This window comes from Acanthaster planci, linkage group LG03 (genome assembly GCF_054643075.1).
Source record: "Acanthaster planci isolate LZ-2023a linkage group LG03, COTS_SCS, whole genome shotgun sequence".
NCBI classification, from domain to species: domain Eukaryota; kingdom Metazoa; phylum Echinodermata; class Asteroidea; order Valvatida; family Acanthasteridae; genus Acanthaster; species Acanthaster planci.
The window spans coordinates 1,168,254-1,194,925 of NC_141779.1; the positions used below are offsets into that span (position 1 = coordinate 1,168,254).

Sequence of the window (26,672 nt, forward strand, 5' to 3'; positions counted from 1 at the left end):
TACTATTTGAGTCTTGAACTATTGACGAATTGATTTCTTGGAAAAATTTAGATTTGTTGAGCTTTAGTTATGTTGAAATTCTTAGGGGGAATATATCAAAATGCAGTAAATGGGACGGGGGGAAATATGTACAACTTTGTTTTTCAAGCTAGGGCTATAAAAGGCTATAATACCCCCGCAATTTGTGTCTTGGAATACTGAGGACTGATTTCTTGAAAACTTTAGATTTGTGGAGCTTCAGTTATGTTGGAATTCATAGAGGAATACAGCGTATTTCAGCAAATGAGAAAGGGAGAAATATGTACGATTTTTTTAAAATTAAGGGTAGGTCTATAAAAAGACTCCATATCTGTCTAACTAAATCACCTTATTTCAAAATACTTGTACGATTTAAGTTTTAGATATTTTGGGAGCTGCAGTTATGTTGGAATTCTAGGAAATGTCGCTATGCAGCAATTGAGATATGAAATCGTACATATGAAATATGTACGATTTTCTTTTTAAAGTGAAGGGTCGGACTACAAAAAGACTCAATATCTGTCTAACTAAATCGCCAAATTTCTAAATCCTGCACGATTCTAGTCTTGGACATTTGCGGAATTTCTGTCTTGAAAAAATTAGAATTTTGGAGCTTTAGTTATGTTGGAATTCATTGGGGAAAGCCTCTTAATGCACCGAATGTGGTAGGGTCAAAAAAATATGTGCAAATTCCCAAAGTTGAGGGTAGGGCTTCAAAAAGACTCTATAGTAAATAGCTAAATTTCTAAATTCCTGCACGATTTCAGTCTTGGACTATTCAGGACATGATTTCTTGAATTTTCTAGAGTTTTTGAGCTTAAGTTATATGTTGCAATTCAGACAAAAAAACATTAGAATAAAGAAAATGCGGTAGGGTCAAATATGTACGAATTTTAATAAATAAAAGTCTAACTGAATAGCCAGATCTCTAAATATCAGCACAGTTTGAGTCTTGGAATATTGAGGAATGGATTTCTTCAAAAATTTAGATTTGGAGCTTTAGTTAGGTTCGAACTCAGACGGAAAAACATCGGAAAGAAAGGAATGAAACAGGCTGAAATATATACGAATTTCTAAAGTTAAGGCAGAGGAAACAAAAGACTCAGTATCTGTCTAAATAAATAGCTAAATGTGTAAATACCTGCACTATTTGAGACTATTCAGGTTGTGATTCCTTGAAAAGGTTAGATTTTTGGAGCTTTACTTATAAATATTCAGACGGAAATACATCGGAATGCAGCGAATGCGGTAGGTTAATATATGTACGAATTTCCAAAGTTAAAAAAGAAGGGCCAAGAAAATACTCAATACCCGTGTAACTAGACAGCCAAATTTCTACCTATCTCTATATAAACTTGACTCTTGGACTATTGAGGAATTGATTTATTCAAAAAGTTTGATCCATGCACCTTTAGTTATGTTGGAATTCAGACTGGAATAAACATGGGTGTGCAGCAAATGAGATAGGTGAACAAATTTCAGAATTAAAGGGTCATATAGCAAAATGACAAAATATCGAAATACTTAAATCACTAAATTCAGAAATAACTGCAAGATTTGAAACTTGGACTACTCACGATTTTAGATCTTGAAATAGTTAGATGTTAGGAGCTTTAAATATGTGCAATTGAGAAGGATTTCAATGCAGCAAATAAGATGAGTGGAATATGTACAAAGTTGAGAATATAAGGGTAGAGCAGCAAAAAAAAAAAACAGTAAGCAGTCTGAGAAAAATTCGTCCTGTTTCTCTCATATTTCTCTAAACACACCAAGGATGGATATGAAACGTATCAATTATTAGAACATGCGCCCTTTTGGATAGTGGTAGGATTGCTAGATTTGGACAATCTTCATACCTGTTATGTTCGAATACATAGAACCATCTTTGTGCGGGAAGAGGACTGCTAAAATGTGGAGAAAGGGGAAAAGTCACGAATCTGGCAAGCAGTTACAGATCCATTGCCTTCTTTTTTCTTGTATTTCCCCAATAACTAGAAATATTAAACCTATGTCATCTGATGAAGGAAAGTGTGCCCTTTTATATGTCGCTGAGACTGTTAGATTTGAAGCACTTTTAGACCTGTAATGCCCGGGTATAGGGAGCCATCCTTACTGGGGAAGACGGAGGACCGGTAAAATGTGGCAAAGGGAAATTGAACAAAAGTAGCAAGCATCAGGACCCTAATGCAAAAATATAGAGCCATGTGCACAGGAAGAGGATCAGTAGAGTGTGCACAAAGGGAGAATTGCACAGAAATAACAAGCAGTGAGACATGAACTCTTGCCTTCTTCGGTTGGTATTTCCCTAATAATAACAAATTTGGATCTGAAACTTCGACTAATGGACAGAGGAATATGTACTATATGTACTATTTCAGATAATTGAGCCATTCTCTGCTCAGGAAGAGGCAATGGTCCAGCCAGTGGACGTAAGGTAGGGGGGGCATGCCCCTGCCACAATTTTGTTCACTAAAAATACTTTTTAGGTGTGCGAGAATGAGAGTAATGGGTATATCAGCACCAATACCCTAAGAAAACAATACCAAGACATAAAAACAAGGATGTCACGACCGTCACGCTTCTGAAAGTTCTTCTTCCCCAAAATCATGCTGAATAAGCCGGAAAATGTATTCAGTTTGCCCCCCCCACGCCAAAGCTGGATTTGCTGCTGGGAAGACCAGTAATGTGTAAACAAAGGACAAATCGCAAAAACACAGGAAGCACTAGCTCAGACAAGAACTCTTGCCTTGTTCAGCATATTATGAATATGAAACTTACGTCAATGGATAGAGGAAAATGCGCCCTTTGTTTGTCATCATGTTTACCACATTTCAAGCATTCTGACACTTTTTAGGCTAAAATATTGCGATCACACTGTGCGCTGAAGTGTCTCGGTAAAGTGAGAACAAAGAGCAGTGGGACAACTCTAGCCTTCTTTCGCAGGTATTTCCAAAAGCTTCAGCCTAAATATGGACAGGAAAATTATCTCATTGGACAGAGAAATATTTACCGTCTCCGAAGATATCAAGGTCAGCCCATTTTGACCGTTTCAGAATATTTACTGTAAACTCGACTGTGGAGACATGTAGCGGCAGACGCCGACCGACTACGCGTGTACAAAGCGAAAACGAACGAAATAGGGAGCATGTCTAAGGAAAAGTCTGACCCCCATGTCTGTTCTGTTGCAAAATGGAATTAAATTTTCTTTTTGGATAATAAACATATAACCTTTCCAAAGACTCCGAGCTCAGCCCATCTCTTGACAATTTAATATCGGATATAGAGACAACGTGGCGTGTATTTGACGTGTGTAGCAAGCAAAACCAAAACAATATCAAGCCTTTTTGTTTAATGTTTCCAAATATCGAAATAAAATTTTCTCCAGGGGATAGTGAAATTTGCATCCTTGTCGAATCACCCCAAGCTCGCCCATTCGGACCATTTGTCAACCTACTTAACCTCGGAGATAAAAACTCTTCGTCGTAAAGAGACCAAGTAACGTGTGTACAATGAGGGAAACAATTTCATTTATTCGGCATTTTCCAGGATAAAGAACACAGCAACATTAAACAAAAACACATATTACAAAATACACTGAAATCACAAACACAAACTTACAAATGCCCGGAAAGGCACAGTTAATCCAATAACTGTCACCCGTAAGACTTCATTTCTGAAGCTCCAGGTTTTACATAAACGTGCACACACATACACAATAAAGTAACAGCACAAGATTCAAGAAATGGCAAATAAATAAATCGAACAGAAAAAATATATACAGTTGGCAAAATAAGATAAATATGACATACAAATACATTAAAATAACAAAAATAAAATTAATTACAGAAACAAATCAATCAATTAAACAATAAGTACCCCCAAAACAAGAAAAGAAATTTATTGTGTAGAAACCGACAAAAAGAAAGACACCATGAAATAACAAAATACAGTTGAATACCGACAAAAGCAAAACCATTGACACATCTGGCCCACATGGCAAATCCTAGGTATTCAAATCCCCCCATTTTGTACTTCCTTGCGCCAAACAACACAGTGCCCCTCCCACAACTTGCCGGTCCCAGCGACCTTATTACAAGGGTACTCCACTGCAAATTCAATCAGTACTCTGTCAAGTTTCATATACTTTCAAATTTAAGTGGGTACCTGGTAAGATGATCCCGTGTTGAAGGGTTATTTAAACCATTTCAGTTCTCAAACGTTCAGGTACATGTAGGTCATCTCAAGAGCATGTAATTGGATAAATGATGATGTTTTTGAATTCGTGATCAAAGGTTTGTCCAGCATTATCGTTTCAATATACCACCTTTTCACACTAAGACTGTTTCACGGTCAAAAGCTCCATGAAGACCTCTAACAACAACAGTAAGCAAAACATGGATGCTTTTAGATTCACATAAAGACAAATTGAATGTACATATGCAACCAATCTGTGTAATCCATTTTAAATCTTCTTCACTAGAGAATTATCCTGGTTGCTCAACGTTAAATTTTGTTCTAATTTGTCAATGTATAAGTTTTCTGTTGTAAAGGTACCAAATAGGCTACTTGTATTCCAAAATAGTCAACACTAGAAACTTGCAAGATGAAAGCAAGACATACTAAGTCTGTTTGATTTGGTAGTGACATGAACAAGATTTTCCCAAGAAATTTTGTACTCATTTTCAGCTTCAAACTGCATGTTAACTAAGGTACAATTCAGGTCCACTATTTTCTTTGACCATCCTAGTATAAGCAAAACTTTGGTTTCCTTAGTAATGTATTGAGATGCATTTTATTAGCATGACAACAGCTTTGGAAGCCATGAATATCTTGAAGGTCATCAGACTGACATTATATTGGCCTATACACAAGAGCACTGTTACCAAATAAAGTGCTAGCTGACACGATGTGATAAGGAAAGTCGTTGGTATACATAAGAACTGGATTGGGCTCAAGACACTTCCTTGAGGTACATCAGATGGTACAGAAAAACCATGCAAAGTAGCAACCTTTCAACAAAACCTTTTGTTGCCACCACAAGACAATCGGTCACTGCAACAGTTGCAAATTACCAGTTCTGTTATGTTGAGGAAATCAAAATCATGCTGTTGTTACTTTTATTGCCCCTAAAAGGCTCAGTGCTCTTATACAACAGATATTGCAGCCGGAATTCGCTCATGCTATTCCAGAAAAGACAAGATGAGAAAGTGATGAGAGAGGTTGAGCATGTCACAGCATGGAGCGTATCACTGTTCAACCAGCAGCAGAAGATTAACGCGTAGAACAGATAGGCACAGTGCTAGAGTCCAAATCTTGGCCGTATTTGTGGTACTGAGTACAGGCGTAAACAAATCACAGACAAATGTTTAATTAGGATGACATGATTTACAATTAAAGGCATCACATGAATAATAAGTGACAAAAAAACCAAAATTACCAACAAGCCAATAAAATCACCTCAAAAGGAGGGCACAGAGGACTTGATTAAAACTGGATATTTTTTAAATGAGTAAATTCACATGATTAAAAAGAACGAGTAAAAAAAATTCTTTTTATAGCATGGCCTTCACTTTGCGGGATAATTTTCTTACGTTTGGAAATATGGAAATGAAACGTTCTCCTACAGTTTTTTTTTTCTTTTTTGGGCTGTCATTTTGATCACGTGTGGGGACCACTGTTTCCTTTGTTCTGGTTAATTTGTCTTGTTAACGATATGAGCATAAACGGGGGTAATAGTAGTTTATTTTACTTTTGCAGTCCCTGCTGACCCGCATAATTGATATTTGTCTCATTATGTATTCGGATTTTTATCCCTGGTCCCAGCTACTGCTTATATTTACTTGTATTTGTGCTTTTGTTGTTTTTTACATAATTTGGGTCAAATAAATAAGAATAATTGAAGAGATGGTACTCATCACGATTAACCAAGGTAAACCTTTCGACTATTTGAAGACTATCGTCATATACACAGGTCAAACTAACTACTAAAACAGATTGACTAACAAGTACAAGAGGGAGAAGATTACTAGCAAACATAATGACTGACCCAAGCTTTCGCCTTCATTTGTGTATAGTTCTCTTGAATGTAGGAATATCAGAATCAAACATTCTTCAGTGGATATGTTCAACAAAATGACAACAAGATCAGTTGATTTTCACCAACCCTACAGTCACAGACAAAAGCTTAGTTTGGATTAGGCCTTATATTGAGCCAAATTTGCTGCAAAACCATCCACTAACAAGACCAACTTACAAATGGGAAACCAGGAAGAATAACTGCCCTAAGTATTCACCTTCAATAAATAAGACTTGACGCTTTACATGGTGGAGACTAAAAACAGGGCTTGTTGTTACATCATTTGGATAGATCTCCTTTGGAAGAGGTATGGTTCTGATAAGAACTGTAGAGTGTGTGCTGGACGTTTCATCCAGCATGCTCTCGTCATCCTCCAGAGTGGAGCCTAATAAGCCATGCTCCAGATTTTACAGAACAATTGTACATGTATACAAAATTATGTACAAATATTGTTTCAAAATCTGGAACATGCCTTTCATTGTTAGGCTCAAATCAGAACATGATATAAAGTGCTTACCGAGTGAGTTGTGTCGTCAGTAATGCCAGTTGCCAGTGATGTGTTAAACTCCAGAAAACTGTCTCCGAGGGACTTGGTCTTGTCTCTTCATCAATGCTACAGCTAATAAAACCACAGAGTCAAGTCAACAAAGGTCAGGGACAAATAGCATACAAGTAGACATCACTGCGATGTCTTTATAGTCTTTAACTCTCATTTTCGTATTGACTTTTGTTTCAACTCTCTTCAATTGTTGGTTGATCAGCAAACACAACTCCTGAAAAGTCATAATTCTAAAGCTTCGATGCAGCCATTTTAAACTGACACCCCTTCTACTTTCTTGGGCTCTTTCAACAGCCCCAGAAAGAAGAAAATGTAGACAGTCCAAAATCGTCTGATTCAATAGGATTTTGCATACACCGAAGGGGGTTGGGCCAAACACTCTGATATTTCACATTTTACCTGCCATCCAAAATTTATCAATGGTATTAAATTGTGGCTCCCCATACACAGGTGTGTACCCAGCTTTACGCAAAAATTAAATTAATCCATAGAGAAGGACCTCTGTCCCTGTCAACTTTTGGAAAAAGTGAAGAGACCTGTAACATAATGATGTCATGCTTAGTTTCCTAAGGCAGTGAGGTGGGAAGAAATAACTGTCCAAGTAAAAAAATAATAGCTTGACATCATTATATTTTGGGTCCATATATGAAATATATATGAGTCCACAGGGGACTGAATCAGTGAATTATACCTTTGGAATAACCAACAACATTGGACCCACGTACCTTTTACACAGCAGGCAGCAGCAAAAGATCACGGTCCGATCACCTCAACAACGAGCACAGGAACCCCATCATCAAGAAGCTGGATGTACCATGAACAGCGGCTTGTGCTCTGGCTGAGATGGGCACACACAACAGTCAATAAAAACATGCAAAAGGAAGAAATGACAATACAACATGAGTGCATTAGCTTGGATTAACTGATTCTCAGAGGGCAGTGGAGAATGAGAAAGATGGAGAAAAGTAAGTCATAAGTGCTTCCCTAAATGACCTTCTTCCAGGCATGTGGAACACCAAAGAATTATTGTCAAGATGGCTTACATCATACTTCCCAGCCAATGTTGAATCCTTGGTGTTTATGATAGAAGCCTGTCTTGTGTTAAGGATATTATGAAAGAAACTCTGGACACACACGTTATTTATTCTGCATGTTGCCGCCATAGGCATGGAGAGCCTCAATCTGGCAAATTGTACAATCGTGTCACAATCAGCTTCTGAAACATTGTCCAATTGTATGCTATAACATCCGACACAACATGCAAAGAATGACCAAGCAACATACATGGAAATCACTGAACCGATTTTGTAAAGATCAAGATCGAGATTCTGCATGCCTGGGGCGGTAGCGTGCAAAGAAAGAATTGTACCAACTGAAGCCAATGTTGGCTAGTATGCAATATTGTAACAAATTGATGCATTTCAACTTTAATGTATTTGACACAGAAAGATGGCTTCAGCGAGTAAACAGTTGGCTGGTAAAACAAAATAAGAGTCCAGATTTCTTACATGACCCCTATGGAATGTGTACAGCCATCCTTGTATGTAATTTGGATCCAGGAATGAGGACATTTCATTTCAGTACACTCCTCATTCACTACAAGCAGCCTGTAGATGCTGCTTCTGTCTTGTTTCTGTTCACTTTGGCACAAATTGTACAACCACACCAAATAATTCCCTCCATTTTTTGTAGTTTAATTCAACCCAACCTTTGAGGCCGGAGATTCTCATTAGTTGAAAACTTAAAAGACAAAACCCAAGATCAAGATCTACAGGACAACCAGGCATTTCACTATTACCATAACCATGGACTAATATCAGAATGTGATGCAGACTGTTTCCATACCTGTTGAGTACTGTCACCAGTGATAAGATATCTCTGATTTGTTACACTCCAGAGAACGGCCTCCAGGGACTAGCTTGTCCTTGTCTCTCTGTCAAACTACTGAAACTAGGGAAACTAAATAAACCATGTTTTAATTCCAAGCTGTATTACTACACACTCATGGATGCCACCATTTCAAAATGTAGATTGCACTTTGCTATCAATTGAAACATCATTTAAAGGAGCGTCAAATCAACAAAGATCAGGGCCAAATAATATACAAGCCCACATCACTGGAGTTTCTTTTATAAAAATCTCATCTTCTTAGTTGTTATTTTTCCATTTCTTTTTAATTGTTACTTGATTGGCTAAGTACATTTTATTCTTCAAAACACCTTAAATACACTTCCCAAAAAGTCCTTTTCCTCAAACTTGTCAGCAGTGATTTAACAAATTACATCCATCTACTTTCTGCAATTCTTAAGATCTGTTTTCAACCATCTACAGATGCAAGAACGCCAAACAAAAAGTGTTGATCTAGGGTTATATTTAAACAATCTCACCTAATGTTTCAGCCAAGCAATCTCTTCAATCTGCCTTGAGTAGAAGCACAACTTAATTGGTTGAAAAGCGCCATGTTGGTTGGGAGTATTCATTTTGTTGGTAGCAATTGGGCTGCACCTCTTGCATGTCCTAGTCGTTCATGAACCAGTGATGCAGTTAGTACCAAAGGAGCCTCTGATGCCAAGAAAATGGTGTTCTCTCTCGGTCCAACTAAAGGCCAATACAGGAGATCACAGTCTGTGCAGAAAACATTCCCAAATTATAAACAGTATTAACCGTATCCTCGAAGGGTGCATGTGAAATCATATTGAAATCAGAGGATTTTGAGGACCATTTGAGCTATGTTATGGCTCCCTATATATATGTCATCCAGTAAATGGGCAAAATAAATTATCCAACAAGGATGACCCCTAAATACAATGTAGACATAATGATGTCACAGTTGGTTTACACACGATACAGTGAGGTGGGGTAGGTCTTAATGTACTAGGTCTATAGGACATGAGGAACGAGTTCACAGGAGACTCAATCAGTGAATCATACCTTTGGGATGACCAATAACAAAGAATTACTCACATTTTACTTAGAAAGCTACAGCAAGAGATCACAGTACAATCACCTCTACAACATTGGCCATCATCAAGGTGGCCATTGGCCAAGAAGCTGGTCATCCTGTAAGCAATGACTTATCAGCGGCTTGTGCTCTAGCTGAAATGAATGCACATAACAGTCATTAAACATGCAAAATGAAAAAAAATGGCAAGAAAATATGAGTGGAAGAGCCTGTTTGCCAATTCTCAGAGGGCTTTGAAGGATCGGAAAGATGGAGAGAGCTGATTGAGAATTTGTAATTCACGTATGCGAATTACACTGCCAGTGTATCAAACTAGTTATACATGGTATTGTATGGGGTGGCACATGACAGGAGTAGTCACAATCTGGTCCTGCCTCCCACGATATGGCTTCAAATTTTGATGAAAAGAGGCAGCGGTGGAGAGCTGTAGCCAGTGTTCGATACTTGTGCATGCCGTAGTCTCACATGGAGACGCCGCACCGTGTGTTGCCAACATAGAGTATAACATAAACTGCCCAAAATATTTCTTGTCAGGGCTTTTCTGAAGATATACCACACATATATATTTGCAATGGATGTTTGTAATGACACACATGATAAAGCCAAAAGTGCAAATGTTATTTAAAAGATATATTGAGCAATTTCATACAACAGTGTCTTTAGAAGTGAGTATCATTCCGACATAAATAAACTAACTTCTACGCTATTTGAACATCAATTGGACTTTCGGTTAAGCAGTGTATTGTTGTGACAGAATAAAATCATGGCAGACCTGATTTTCATGTTCTTGAATCTGGCTTTAAAAACTTTTGCAAGCTAATGACCATCAGGGTGACGTTTAGTTCAACGCTGGCTTCATATTTATGTGTTTCACATTCTTGTGAAAACCCCTATTGCAAAAATATCATGATTTGTTTTGCACAAAGATGGGAATAAACAAATTTTTACTGCTCGAAAAAGACTACTGCACATTTGACTACATAAGATCATTCACTCACAAAACATTCCAGCAAATGTCTCGTTTCCATCACAAAAGCTAACTGGCATTCCAGTCTACGACCCTGAACAATAAGTAAAACTAAGTTGAAGAAGGAAACACACATGTACATTGTACATGGTAAGTGCTGCCACGTGAGCTGTTTCCATACCTGTTGAGTACAATAAAATGTCAGAATATATCTCAGATGTGCGACAATCCAGAAAACGGTCTCAAAGGAGTGTTCCTCGTCTCTCCATTACTGCTTCAAGTTAAAAAACCAAAGGAACCCCGTTAAAATCCCAGCCTGCAGGCCCGACAGTCACTGTGGGGCCGCCATGTTTAAATCCAGGGTGCACTTTACCACAGCAAAAGCAGTGTAAAATCAAAAAAGCCAAGCCCAAACTAGTGGGGTTTGGCATACAGAAATTTCATTATCGTCTTTGCCGCCATTTCTTTTCAATTGTTGGATGGTAAGCCAGTGGTATTTCTCACCTTTAAACTACTGTGAAGCCACATTTGAAGAAACCCGCCAACGTACATGTAGCCACACATGCGTTCTCGTGCGTGCCCGCGCCACCGTGGAAAACTGGTCGTCGATCAACTTGCGCACATATTGAGCAGGGTACCAAACAAGGGATCAAACAGTGCTGGTGATTGGCGCGCTTGAAATAGGCCCTTTAAGTGTGCACAAGCACCACGAAGATCTGAAGATAATGTAAATATTTTTTGTTTCGTAAAGTAAATCAAAAGAATGACCATTATTGGAAAGAGAAGAAACAAAATCCCCCAAAACTGTATGCGAGTCAATTTGCATCTAAAAAAACCCATATATTTTCGACCCAAAAGCCTGGACGAACGCAACCGTCTGAGGTTTGGGCTTCCAGAGCTGCGGCTAGGTCTATTGTCAACGCGTCTCCACGCATTTCCAATGGAGCGAAGACCTAGACCTAGCTCATAGAATGGTACTTATTATTATATTATTTTGTGGGAACAAGATGATTTTGAGGGAACAAAATAATAATCCGAGGGAACGGAATTAAAAAAAAATCTTCATTGTGCCTGTCCCCTAGGGGCTCCTTAGGTACTCGTAGAGAGGGACATCGAATGCAACTGTGCGTTTTTGCAAGTTGGGTCACACTCACTGTCCGACAGTAAATCCCCCCCCCCATTACAAAATGCATGTACATACGATGTAGGGCGGAATTAATGCCGCCCGGCGCTCCGAAGGAACGGGTTAGCCTTTTGAGGGTTTTGTGTTGGGGGGGGGGGTCGGATCAGGCCGACATTCAAGACAATGACCAGAAGCGGTTTTCTTTTGAATAAGGGCTTAATATGATATATTTTTAATCAGTCCTTTCCCAAAATTATTAAGCATACTTTTGCCCCATGCGGAATAACAGGTGAATCGCTGGACTGGTGGCAACTTAAAGAGCATAACACTGCATGGGTAAATAAGTAGTAAAAAAAAAAACACTTTCTAAAACCGTTGGGTAAAAAGACACAAGTCTACCTATAACAGACCCTGATGGTGCACTTCTGGAACACTTGGATAGGATAAATAACGAGAAAAGATGTTACAATTAGCTGTTTCGGCAACTGGCGAAACATGTATTGCTTTTCTGCTTTTTTTTTAGCTGTTTGGCAACAGCCAGAACAGCTCTTGCTTTTCTGATTAGCTGTTTCAGCAACTCTGCCGAAGCAGGTATTGCTTTTTTGATTTTTTTTAACTGTTCCAGCTGTTGCCGGAACAGCCGGAACAGCTTTTGCTTTTCTGATTATTAGCCGTTTCGTCAACTCTACAGAAACAGGTATTGTTTTTCTGATTATTAGCTGTTTCGGCAGCAGACCTTTGGACCATCATCCAAGGACGGTCCTGGAAGAAATTCACAGTGATAACTTAAGTAGTTTATTTATTATTGATTTTAAAAGAATTAATTTTTCCCATAGACTTTGTACACAGATTGCACACAGTTTTCGGACTGTCCTATATTAGGCTATGAGGGCGCTATTGCAGAATTACGGTTACACCTGCCAGGGCTTTCAATTTTCAACAAACTGTCCTACATTGAAGCATGGATGGCACAACGTAGGGTTGGTACACACATTGTCCAGCGTAATGTATGAGCAGTCCTCAACTTGGACCGAGAATTACTACCGAAAAAGAAACCAGACTAAATTTTCCCTTTCGTTCTATCGCAAATATACCAAAGTGTGCAAATATTAAATAATATTTTATAAGTTTTGTCCAGTTTAGACAAAAATCACGTGACATATGAAATTAAAGGAGCAGTTTTCCTGCACACGTGTTTCTAGCCCATTGACTTTGTACACGTTGTCGAGCCACAATGTTGGTATCTTTGCAGTGTTTGATCGTTCCCAAAGTGATAGCAAACAAAGACCCTGATGCAAGATTTATTGCAAAGGGATGACGTCATCATGTAATCATCACCTTATTTTATATTCATTTTTGAATATTCAATTTTCCCCCAAAGGTTTTGTACACGTTTTTCTATTTAACAATGGTGAACAAGTAGTCTTTAACTTTGGCGGAAGATTACTATCAGAACGAAAGAGAAATCGGGTATATTACGCTCTCTTATTTGATTTGAAATATGCCTAAGAGTCCAAATAAGAAGTAATATTTCATTAAAAGTGTTCAGTTTAAGTGCAAGTCACGCGACATGGACTTAAAGGAGCAGTGTTTCTGCAAATGAGTTTTTTTGCCCTAGACTTTGTACACGTTTTCAAGGTTCAATTTTAAAACCTTTCCTATGTTTAATGGTTATCAAAGTGACAGACAACAAAGACCGTGATACAAAAATGGACGTATTTTTGCATCAAGGTTTTTCTTGGCTGTAGCTTTGAAGATGATCAAAGCTCTCCAACTAACCCAAGTGCTTGCTTGAAAACGTGCACAAAGTCAATCGGCTGAAATAAATATTGAAAAATCAAGAATAAATGACATGATGCATCATAAATGACGTCCTTTACTTACAATAATTTTTGTATCACGGTCTTTGTTGGCTTTCACTTTGGTTACCGGCAAACATCGGAAAGGTTTTAAAATTGTATTTTGAAAACGTGTACAAAGTCTAGGGCAAAAAACTCATTCGCGGAAACACAGCTCCTTTATGAGTTCATGTCACGTGATTTGCACCTAAACTGAACACTTTTAATGAAATATTACTTCATATTCGGACTCTTAGGAATATTTCAAATCAAATAAGAGAGCGTAGAGTACCCAATTTCTCTTTCGTTGTTATAGTAATCTTGCGCCAAAGTTGAAGACTATTTGTTCACTTGTGATAAGTAGCAAAAAGTGTACAAAACGTATGGGAAAATATGAAATATTTAAAAAGAAATATAAAAAAGGCAATGACGTCATCTAGACATCATACATTAGCTATAATTCTTGCATCACGGTCTTTGTAAGCAATTTTTTGCCATCGATCAAAAATTGCAAGGTTACCAAAATTGTCCCTCAAAAACGTGTACAAAGTTAATGGGCAAAAAACCCGTTTGCAGAGACACTGCTCCTTTAAGTCCGTGTCACGTGATTTGCGCTTAAACTGAACATTTTTAATGAAATATTACTTCATATTCCGACTCTTAGGCATATTTCAAATAAAATAACAGAGCGTAAAGTACCCGATTTCTCCTTCGTTCTTATAGTAATCATGCGCCGAAGTGAAAGAATACTTGTTCACTTGTGTTAAGTAGAAAAACGTGTACAAACCTATGGGGAAAAATTGAATGTACAAAAATAAATATAAAATAAGGTGATGAAGTCATCATGACGTCATCCCTTTGCAATAAATCTTGCATCAGGGTCTTCGTTGGCTATCACTTTGGAACGATCAAACACTGCAAAGTTACCAAAAATTGACCGAGACAAAGTTGAGGACTGCTCACGCATTATGCTGGACAATGTGTGTACAAACCCTATGTTGTTTAACAACGCCATCCATGGTTCAATATAGGACAGTTTGTTGAAAATTGAGAGCCCAAGAGGTGTAACCGTAATTCTGCAATAGCGCCCTCATAGCCTGATATAGGACAGTCCGAAAACTGTGTGCAATATGTGTACAAAGTCTATGGGAAAAATTAATTATTAAAAAATCAATAACAGATAAACTACTTAAGTTATCACTGTGAATTTCTTCTAGGACTGTCCTTGGATAATGGTCCAAAGGTCTGCCAAGTTTGAAGTCGATCACATTTAGTAAACTGCGACTGGTGGAAGGAATTGAGTTGACAGATAAAAAAAATCTGAAATACAATACCTGTTTACCTAAAAAAAAAAAAACAAAATAATCAGAAAAACAATACCTGTTTCGGGAAAGTTGCTGAAAGAGTTAAAAAATCATCAGAAAAGCAAGACCTGTTCCGCCTGCTGCCGAAACAGCTAAAAAAAACAAAAAAAAAACAACAAAAAACAAAAAGAATGCCTTTTTCGCAACTTGCCAAAAAGCCAAAAAGGAAATGAAAAAAAATAATCAGAATTGTAACATCTTTTCTTGTTATTTATCCTGTACAAGTTGTCCAGAAGTGCACCACCAGGGTCTGTTATAGGTAGACTTGTCTCTTTTTACCCAACGGTTTTAGAAAGTGGTTTGTTTTACCACTCATTTACCCATGCAGTGTTATGCTCTTTAAGTTGCCCACCAGTCCAGCGATTCACCTGTTATTCCGCATGGGGCAAAAGTATGCTTTATAATTTCGGGAAAGGACTGATTAAAAATATATCATATTAAACCCTTATTCAAAAGAAAACCGCTTCTGGTCATTGTCTTGAATGTCGACCTAATCCGACAACCCGCCCCCCCACACACACACACAACCGTCGAAAGGCTAACCCGTTCCTTCGGAGCGCCGGGCGGCATTATTTCCGCCCTGCATTGTATGTACATGTATTTTTATTTTGGGGGGGGCATTTACTGTCGGACAGCGAGTGAGACTCAACTTGCAAAAACGCACAGTTGCATTCGATGTCCCTCTCTACGAGTACATAAGGAGCCCCTAACGGAACAGGCACAATGAATATTTTTTTAATTCCGTTCCCTCGAATTATCGTTTCGTTCCCTCAAAATCATCTCGTTCCCACGAAATAATATAATAATAAGTACCACTCTATGTTGCCTATCGTTTGCTCATATGCATGCAGTCCGTGTCAAGAAAGCCGACCATAAATAAAATGCATCGAATTCCAGTATCGGTTTGGCTTCAGGAGGCATTATATTGCAACCCGAAAAAGGTATAATTAGCTAGAATCCCCAGAATTTCAGACGTAACTTTGGTGATTTTTTGGTAGATAACGTCTCGTTGACTGTAGTTTGACGTCATGGTGTGTGTTGCGGTCAAGATGTAAACTACGGCTGCATCCGAATCTCTTGTGAAGAGCTAGGTATAGGTCTTCGCTCCATTGGATATGCGTGGAGACGCGTAGACAATAGACCCAGCCGTAGCTCTGGAAGCCCAAGCCTCAGACGGTTGCGTTTGTCCAGGTTTTGGGGGTAGGAAATACATGGTTTTTTATATTGATGCAAATTGACTCGCATACAGTTTTTGGAGATGCTATTTTTTTCTCTTTGCAATAGTGGTCATTCTTTTGATTTACATTACGAAAAGAAAATAATTGCATTATCTTCAGATCTTCGTCGTGCTTGTGCACACTTACAAAGCCTATTTCAAGAGCGCCTATCACTAGCGCTGTTTTATCCCCTGTTTGGTACCCTGCTCAAAATGCGCCTACGCACAAGAACGCATGTGTTGCCAAGTTGGCGGGTTTGTTCAAATGTGACTTCACAGGAGGTGAGTTTAAAGGTGAGAAATACCACTGGCTTACCATCCAACAATTGAAAATAAATGGAGAAATGACGGCAAAGACGATAACAAGATTTCCGTATGACAAACTCCACAAGTTTGGGCTTGGCTTTGTTGATTTTACACTTCTTTTGCTGTGGTAACTAGTGCACCCTGTATTTAAACATGGCGGCCCCACAGTGGCTGTCAGGCATGCAGGCTGGGATTTTAACGGGGTCCTTTGGTTTCTTAACTTGTAGCAGTAATGGAGAGACGAGAAACACTCTGAGATGTATTTTGACACTTTATTGTACTCAGCAGGTCTGGAAACAGCTCACGCTATACAAACACTGTAGGCCTAGCCTACTTCTGATAACAGCCCAACAGTAAGGGTGAATAAAATAAAAAAAATAGGCCTAGGGAGTAATAAGGGCCTATGTACAGTTGTGTTGAAAATCTGAATCATGACTTTTGTCCAACAAATTTTTCAACCAATGAAAATCTCCAGCCTGTATGTGGGGCCAAAGTTACTAATTTGATAGTCAATGAGTAGTCTAAACAAAATGGCGGATAGTATGATTTCATGTGGTAAATGAAGAGAAAACATCACTTTACACCCCACGAGAATTTGCCAGGAAGCCAAAGTCTTTGAAACTAACTAGACCTATCCACTGAGGATCAGAATTATATAAATACATTATACAATCTGTAATTTCTACATATTTCAGTGAACCTGGTAAAAATTGGGCAGAAAGTAGGCCTCATACTTTGAGTGTGTGTTGCATGGAGCCATGCATGGAGTTGTGCTCATCATTTCTGAATACAACTTGATTATTTTCAAAGATTCTTCTATGCAAAAATGATTTTGGTTATTACCGTAAAATCTTTCTGTACTGAAAATACAATGGGTAGAGGTCTAGTTTCCAAGATAACTGTCCTCTTTGTTTTGTTCATCTGTCTATGTGCTGTCGGTATGTTTGTCAGTCTGTTATTCTTCTGTCTGTTATTCCGTTGTCTCTCCCCCTCTCTCTCAGTCATTCTCATTCAGATACGAAGGATATTGTGGCAGCACTTACCATGTACATGTATGTTTCCTTCCTCAACTTAGTTTTACTTATTGTTCAGGGTTGTAGACTGGAATGCCAGTTAGCTTTTGTGATGGAAATGAGACATTTGCTGGATTGTTTTGTGAGTGATAGATCTTATGTAGTCAAATATGCAGTAGTCTTTTTCAAGCAGTAAAAATTTGTTTATTTTCGTCTTTGTGCAAAACAAATCATGATATTCTTGCAATAGGGGTTTTCACAAGAATGTGAAACACATAAATATGAAGCCAGCATTGAATTAAACTTTACCTTGATGGTCATTAGCATGCAAAAGTTATTAAAGCCGGATTCACGAACTTAAAAATCAGGTGAACTGTGATTTTATTCTGTCACAGCAACACATTGCTTAACCGAAAGTTCAATTAATGTTTGAATATTGTAGAATTTAGTTTATTTATGTCATGGAATGATACTCAATTCTAATGACACTGTTGTATGAAGAGGCTCAATATTTATTTTAAAAAACATTTGCATTTTTGGCTTTATCGTGTGTGTCATTACAAACATCCATTGCAAATATATATGTAGGGTAAGTGTTTATCTTCAGTAAAACCCCTACATGTTTTCGACGGTTTATGTTGCACTCTATGTTGGCAACACACGGTGCGGCGTCTCCATGTGAGAATATGGCATGCACAAGTATTGAACATTGGCTACGGCTCTCCACCGCTGCCTCTTTTGATCAAAATTTGAAGCCGTATCGCAGGAGGTGGGACTGGATTATGGCTACCCTTGTAATGCACCACCCCATAAAATGCCATGTATAACTAGATTGATACACCGGCAGTGTACAAATACAAATTCTCAATCAGGTCTCTCCATCTTTCCGATCCTTCAAAGCCCTCTGAGAATCGGCAAACAGGCTCCTTCACTCATATTTTCTTGCCATTTTTTCATTTTGCATGTTTTAATGACTGTTATGTGCATTCATTTCAGCTAGAGCACAAGCCGCTGATGAGTCGTTGCTTACAGGACGACCAGCTTCTTGGCATTTCTTGATGATGGCCACTGTTGTTAAGGTGATTGTACTGTGATCTCTTACTGTAGCCTTCTTGGTAAAACGTGAGTGATTCTTTGTTATTGGTCATCCCAAAGGTAGGATTCACTGATTGAGTCTCCTGTGAACTCATTCCCTCTTGTCCTGTAGACCTAGTACATTTGTAGCTCTATGATTAAGACCTACCCCACCTTACTGTCTTATAATATAGCGCGTGTAAACAAAGTCTGACTTCATTATGTCTATCTAAGGATCATGCTTGGTGAATACATTGATTTGGCCCAAATACCTGGTGACATGTATATGGGGAGCTATTAAAGTTAAAATGGTCCCCAAAATCCTCTAATTTTATTATGATTTCACATGCGCCCTTGGAGGTTACGGTTAATACTGTTTATAATTTGGGAATGTTTTCTGCACAGACTGTGATCTCCTGTATTAGCCTTAAGTTGGACCGAGAGAGAACACTATTTCCTTGGCATCAGAGGCTCTTTTGTTACTAACTGTGCATCACTGGTTCATGAACGACTAGGACATGGTAGTAGCCCCATCGCTACCAACAAAATGAAAACTCCCAACCAACACGGCTCTTTTCAACCAATTAAGTTGTGCTCCTACTCAAGGCAGATTGAAGAGATTGCTTGGCTGAAAAAACAGGTGGGATTGTTTAAATATAACCCCAGATCAACACTCTTTGTTTTGCAGGCTTGCATCTGTGGATGGTTGAAAACAAATCTTAAGAACTGAAAAAAGTAGAAGGATGTAATATGTTAAATTGCTGCTTACAGGATTGAGGAAAAGGACTTTTTGGGAAGTTCACATGTATTTAAGGTGTTTTGAAAAATAAAATATACTAACTAGTCAAGCAACAATTGAAAAGAAATGGAAAAATGACAACTAAAAAGATAATAAGATTTATATGAGAAACTCCAGTGATGTGGGCTTGTATATTATTTGGCCCCGATCTTTGTTGATTTGACACTGCTTTCAATGATGTTTCAACTAATGTTGTAAAGTGCATCAATATATTTTGAAATTGTTGCCTCCACATGTGTGCAGTAATACACATTGGAATTCAAACATGGTTTAGTTTCCCTAGTTTCAGTAGTTTGACAGAGAGACAAGAGCAAGCTAGTCCCTGGAGGCCGTCCTCTGGAGTGTAACAAATCAAGGATATCTTATCACTGGTGACACTACTCAACAGGTATGGAACCAGTCTACATCATATTCTGATATTAGTCCATGGTTATGGTAATAGTGAAATGCCTGGTTGTCCTGTAGATCTTGACCTTGGGTTTTGTCTTTTAAGTTTTCAACTAATGAGAATCTCCGGCCTTTAAGGTTGGATTGAATTAAACTACAAAAAATGGATGAAATCTTTAGGTATGGTTGTACAATTTGTGCCAAAGTGAACAGAAACAAGACAGAAGACAGAAATGTCCTCATTCCTGGATCCAAATTACGTACAAGGATGAGTGTTCAAATTCCACAAAATCTGTTCTTGTTTTATTTTATCAGCCATCTTTTTACTCACTGAAGCCATCCTTCTGTGTCAAATACATTAAAGGTGCAATGCATCAGGTTGTTACAATATGGCATGCTAGCCCACAGTTGGTACAATTCGCTCTTTGCACGCTGCTGCCCAAGGCATGCAGAATCTCGATCTTGATCTTTACAAAGTCGGTTCAGTGATTTCCATGTATGTTGCTTGGTCATTCTGCGCATGCTGTGTTGGATCTTATACCGTACGACTGGACAATGTTTCAGAAGCTGATTGTGACAGGATTGTACACTCTGCCAGATTGAGGCTCTCCATGCCTATGGCGGCAGCATGCAGACTAAATGACGTGTGTGTCCAGAGTTTCTTTCCTGATATCTTTAACACAAGACAGGCTTCTATCATACACACCAAGGATTCAACATTGGCTGGGAAGTATGATGTAAGCCATCTTGACAATAATTTTTTGGTGTTCCACATTCCTGGAAGAAGGTCATTTAGGAAAGCACTTATAACTTAATTTTCTCCATCTTTCTCATTCTCCACTGCCCTCTGAGAATCAGTTAATCCAAGCTAATGCACTCATTTGCATGTTTTTAATGACTGTTGTGTGTGTCCATCTCAGCCAGAGCACAAGCTGCTGAGTGAGCCGCTGTTCATGGTACATCCAAATTCTTGATGATGGGGTTCCTGTGCTCGTTGTTGAGGTGATCGGACTTTGATCTCTTGCTGCTGCCTGCTGGGTAAAAGGTACGTGGGTCCAATGTTGTTGGTTATTCCAAAAGTGTAATTCACTGATTCAGTCCCCTGTGGACTCATATATATTTCATATATTAACCCAAAACATAATGACGTCAAGCTATTATTTTTTACTTGGACAATTATTGCTTCCCACCTCACTGCCTTAGGAAACTAAGCATGACATCATTATATTACAGGTCTCTTCAATTTTCCAAAAGTTGACAGGGACAGAGGTCCTTCTCTGTGGATTAATTTAATTTTCTTGTAAACCTGGGTGACATACCTGTGTATGGGGAGCCATAATTTAATACCATTGATAAATATTGGATGGCAGGTAAAACGTGAAATATCAGAGAGTGTTTGGCCTGACCCCCTTCGGTGTACGCAAAATCCTATTGAATCAGACGATTTTGGACTGTCTACATTTTCTTCTTTTTGGGGCTGTTAAAAAAGCCCAAGAAAGTACAAGGGGTGTCAGTTTAAAATGGCTGCTTCGAAGCTTTAGAATTATGACTTTTCAGGAGTTGTGTTTGCTGATCAACCAACAATTGAAGAGAGTTGAAACAAAGGTCAATACGAAAATGACAGTAAAAGACTATAAAGACATCGCAGTGATGTCTACTTGTATGTTATTCGGCTCTGATCTTTGTTGACTTGACTCTGTGGTTTTATTAGCTGTAGCATTGATGAAGAGACAAGACCAAGTCCCTTGGAGACAGTTTTCTGGAGTTTAACACATCACTGGCAACTGGCATTTCTGACAACACAACTCACTCGGTAAGCACTTTATATCATGTTCTGATTTGAGCCTAACAATGAAAGGCATGTTCCAGATTTTGAAACAATATTTGTACATAATTTTGTATACATTGTTCTGTAAAATCTGGAGCATGGCTTATTAGGCTCCACTCTTGAGGATGAAGAGAGCATGATGGATGAAACGTCAAGCACACACTCTACAGTTCTTATCAGACCCATACCTCTGCCAAGGGAGATCTATCCACATGATGTAACCACAAGCCCTGTTTTTAGTCTCCACCTTGTAGAGCGTCAAGTCTTATTTAATGAAGGTGAATACTTAGGGCAGTTATGCTTACTGGTTTCCCATTTGTAAGTTGGTCTTGTAATTGGATGGTTTTGCAGCAAATTTGGCTCTATATAAGGCCTAATCCAAACTAAGCTTTTGTCTGTGACTGTAGGGTTGGTGAAAATCAACTGATCTTGTTGTCATTTTGTTGAACATATCCAGTGAAGAATGTTTCATTCTGATATTCCCACATTTAAGAGAACTATACACAAATGAAGGCCAAAGCTTGGGTCAGTCATTATGTTTGCTAGTAATCTTTCCCTCTTGTACTTGTTAGTCAATTTGTTTTAGTAGTTAGTTTGGCCTGTGTATATGATGATAGTCTTCAAATGGTCGAAAGGTTTACCTTGGTTAATCGTGATGGGTACCATCTCTTCAATTATTCTTATTTATTTGACCATCACAAGAACAAACAAAGCAAAATTAAACAAAAATTATGTAAAAACAACAAAAGCACAAATACAAGTAAATATAAGCAGTAGCACGGATTAGGGATAAAAATCTGAATACATAACGAGACAAATATCAGTTATGTGGGTCAGCAGGGACTGCAAAAGTAAAATAAACTACTATTACCTCCGTTTATGCTCATATCGTTAACAAGACAAATTAACCAGAACAAAGGAAACAGTGGTCCCCACACATGTGATCAAAATGACAGCCCAAAAAAGGGAACAAAAAATCTTAGGAGAACGTTTCATTTCCATATTTCCAAACGTAAGAAAATTATCCTGCAAAGTGAAGGCCACGCTATAAAAAGAATTTTTTTTACTCGTTCTTTTTAATCATGTAAATTTCCTCATTTAAAAAATATCCTTTTGAGGTGATTTTACTGGCTTGTTGGTAATCTTGGTTTTTTAAAATTTATTACTCATGTGATGCCTTTAATCTTAGATCATGTCATCCTAATTAAACATTTGTCTGTGATTTGTTTACGCCAGTACTCAGTACCACAATTACGGCCAAGATTTGGACTCTAGCACTGTGCCTATCTGTTCTACTTGTTAGTCTTCTGCTGCTGGTTGAACAGTGATACGCTCCATGCTGTGACATGCTCAACCTCTCTCATCAGTTTCCTATCTTGACTGTTCTGGAATAGCATGAGCGAATTCCGGCTGCAATATCTGTTGTATAAGAGCACTGAGCCTTTAGGGGCAATAAAAGTAACAACAGCATGATTTTGATTTCCTCAACATAACACAACTGGTAATTTGCAACTGTTGCAGTGACCGATTGTCTTGTGGTGGCAACAAAAGGTTTTGTTGAAAGGTTGCTACTTTGCATGGTTTTTCTGTACCATCTGATGTACCTCAAGGAAGTGTCTTGAGCCCAATCCAGTTCTTATGTATACCAACGACTTTCCTTATCACATCGTGTCAGCTAGCACTTTATTTGGTAACAGTGTTCTTGTGTATAGGCCAATATAATGTCAGTCTGATGACCTTCAAGATATTCATGGCTTCCAAAGATGTTGTCATGCTAATAAAATGCATCTCAATACATTACTAAGGAACCAAAGTTTTGCTTATACTAGGATGGTCAAAGACAATAGTGGACCTGAATTGTACCTTAGTTAACATGCAGTTTGAAGCTGATAATGAGTACAAAATGTCTCGGGAAAATCTTGTTATGTCACTACCAAATCAAACAGACTTAGTATGTCTTGCTTTCATCTTGCAAGTTTCTAGTGTTGACTATTCTGGAATACAAGTAGCCTATCTGGTACCTTCACAACAGAAACCTTATACATTGACAAATGGAACAAAATTCAACGTTGAGCAACCAGGATAATTCTCTAGTGAAGAAGATTTAAAATGGATTACACGGATTGGTTGCATATGTACATTGAATTTGTCTTTACGTGAATTTAAAAGCATCCATCTTTTGCTTACATTTGTTGTTAGAGGTCTTCATAGAGCTTTTGACCGTGAAATAGTCTTAGTGAACAGGTGGTATATTGAAACGACCAGGCTGGACAAACCTTAGGGCACGAATTCAAAAACTTCATCATTTTGCCAATTACATGCTCTTGAGATGACCTGCATGTACCTGAACGTTTGAGAACTGAAGCGGTTTAAATAACCCTTCAACACGGGATCAACTTACCAAGTACCCACTTGAATTTGAAAGTATATGAAACTTGACAGAGTACTGATTGAATTTGCAGTGGAGTACCCTTGTAATAAGGTCACTGGGACTGGCAAGTTGTGGGAGGGTCACTGTGTTTTTTCGTACAAGGAAGCACAAAATGGGGGGATTTGAATACCTAGGATTTGCCATGTGGGCCAGATGTGTCAATGGTTTTCTTTTGTCGGTATTCCACTGTATTTTGTTATTTCATGGTGTCTTTTTTTTCGGTTTTACACAATAAATTTCTTTTATTGTTTTCGGGGTACTTATTGTTTGATTGATTTGTTTCTGTAATTAATTTTATTTTTGTTATTGTAAAATATTTGTATGTCATATTTATTTATTTGCCATTTCTTGAATCTTGTGCAGTTACTTTATTATGTATGTGTGTGCACGTTTATGTCAAACCTGGAGCTTCAGAAATGAAGTCTTACGGGTGACAGTTATTGGATTAACTGTGCCTCTCCGGGCATTTGTAAGTTTGTGTTTGTGATTTCAGTGTATTTTGTGTTATGAGTTTTTGTTTAATGTTGCTGTGTTCTTTATCCTGGAAAATGCCGAATAAATGAAATTGTTTCCCTCATTGTACAGACGTTACTTGGTCTCTTTTCGACGAAGATTTTTCATCTCTGAGGTTAAGTAGGTTGACAAACGGTCCAAATGGTCGAGCTTGGGGTGACTCGACAAGGCTAATTTCACTATCCCCTGGAGAAAATTTTCTTTGGATATTTGGAAACATTAAACAAAAAGGCTTCATATTTTTTTTTGGTTTTGCATGCTACACAAGTCAAATACACGCCACGTTGTCTGTATATCCGATATTAAATTGTCAAGAGATGGGCTGATCTTGGAGTCTTTGGAAAGGTTATATGTTTATCATCCAAAAAGAAAATTTTATGCCATTTTGAAACAGAACAGACATGGGGTTCAGAGTTCTCCTTAGACATGCTCCCTATTTCGTTCGTTTTCGCTTTGTACACACGGTAGTCGGTCTGCGTCTGCCACTACATGTCTCCATAGCCGAGTAAATATTAAATAATAGTAAATATTCTGAAACAGTCAAAATGGGCTAACCTTGATATTTTCGGAGACGGTAAATATTTCTCTATCCATTTAGATAATTTTCCTGTCCATATTTAAGCTGAAGCTTTGGAAATACCTGCCAAAGAAGGTTAGAGTTGTCCCACTGCTCTTTGTTCTCACTTTACCGAGACACTTCAGCGCACAGTGTGATCGCAATATTTTAGCCTCAAAAGTTTCAGAATGCTTGAAACGTTGTAAACATGGTGACAATCAAAGGGCACATTTTCCTTTATCCATTGACTTAAGTTTCATATTCATAATATGCTGAACAAGGCAAGAGTTCTTGTCTGAGCTAGTGCTTCCTGTGTTTTTGCGATTTGTCCTTTATTCACACATTACTGGTCTTCCCAGCAGCAAATCCAGCTTTGGCGTGGGGGGGGGTCCAAACTGAATACAGTTTCGGGCTTATTCAGCATGATTTGGGGGAAGAAGAACTTTCAGAAGCCTGACAGTCGTGACATCCTTGTTTTTATGTCGTGGTGTTGTTTTCTTAGGGTATTGGTGCTGATATACCAATTACTCTCTTTCTCACATACCTAAAAAGTATTTTTAGTGAACAAAATTGTGACAGGGGCATGCCCCCACCCTTGCGTCCACTGGCTGGACCATTGCCTCTTCCTGAGCAGAGAATGGCTCCATTATATTCGAGCATAAAAGTGCAGACATTTGTGCAAATCTGGCATTCATGGCGGCATCTGAAATAGTACATATTCCTCTGTCCATTAGTCGAAGTTTCAGATCCAAATTTGTTATTATAAGGGAAATACCCATCGAAGAAGGCAAGAGTTCATGTCTCACTGCTTGTTATTTTTGTGGAATTCTCCCTTTGTGCACACTCTACTGATCCTCTTCCTGCGCGCATGGCTCAATATTTGCGCATTAGGGTCCTGATGCTTGCTACTTTTGTTCAATTTCCCTTTGCCACATTTTACCGGTCCTCGATCTTCCCCAGTGAAGATGGCTCCCTATACCAAGGCATTACAGGTCTAAAAGTGCTTCAAATCTAACAGTCTCGGTCACATATGATAGGGCACACTTTCCTTCATCAGATGACATAGGTTTTATATTTCTAGTTATTGAGGAAATACACGAAAAAAGAAGACAAGGGATTTGTAACTGCTTGCCAGATTCGTGACTTTTCCCCTTTCTCCACACTTTAGCAGTCCTCTTCCCGCACAAAGATGGCTCTATGTATTCGAACTTAACAGGTGTGAAGATTGTCCAAATCTAGCAATCCTACCACTATCCGATAGGGCGCATGTTCTAATAATTGATACGTTTCATATCCATCCGTGGTGTGTTTAGGGAAATATGGGAGAAAAAGACGAATTTTTCTCAGACTGCTTGCTGTTTTTTGTGAATTTCTGCATTTGTCCTCACATTACCAATCCTCATCCCGCGCAAATACAGCTCCATATGTTCGACCAAAGAACGTCTAAAAATTGTCAAAATCTGGCAATTGCAGTACCGTGTAAAAGAGCACGTTTCATGTCCATGTTAGAAAAATGTTGGCGAAAAAGGCAAACCTTGTCCTACTGCTTGTAACTTTTGCTCAATTCTCTTTTCTAGTACTGCCTGACAGAGAATAAGTTCCACTCTCTATTGAAGAAATTTTCATTATCCTGCTGTTCTAG

The 26,672-nt window shown here is 38.4% G+C and overlaps 2 long non-coding RNA genes across 12 annotated transcripts in view; both read left to right on the top strand.

Moving 5' to 3' along the window:
* Window positions 1–26,672, top strand: part of LOC147799534 (uncharacterized) — a 386,127-nt gene that overhangs the window by 300,198 nt on the left and 59,257 nt on the right. The window contains exons 1-3 of one of the 10 annotated variants that reach the window (XR_015424700.1): window positions 20,630–20,747; window positions 21,414–21,515; window positions 22,767–24,552. The exons of 8 other annotated variants lie outside the window; for them this stretch is intronic. This is a non-coding gene — a long non-coding RNA (uncharacterized LOC147799534). Of the gene's footprint in view, window positions 1–20,629; window positions 20,748–21,413; window positions 21,516–22,766; window positions 24,553–26,672 lie in introns of those variants that run through there. One more of the 10 variants, XR_015424698.1, reaches the window with a different exon arrangement.
* LOC147799535 (uncharacterized) lies at window positions 16,343–19,697 on the top strand. Of its 2 annotated transcripts, none has more exons than XR_015424795.1 (3): window positions 16,343–16,417; window positions 18,439–18,564; window positions 18,922–19,697. It is a non-coding gene; the product is annotated as an uncharacterized LOC147799535 (long non-coding RNA). The 2 variants fall into 2 exon arrangements; XR_015424794.1 differs by having other exon boundaries at window positions 18,439–18,521.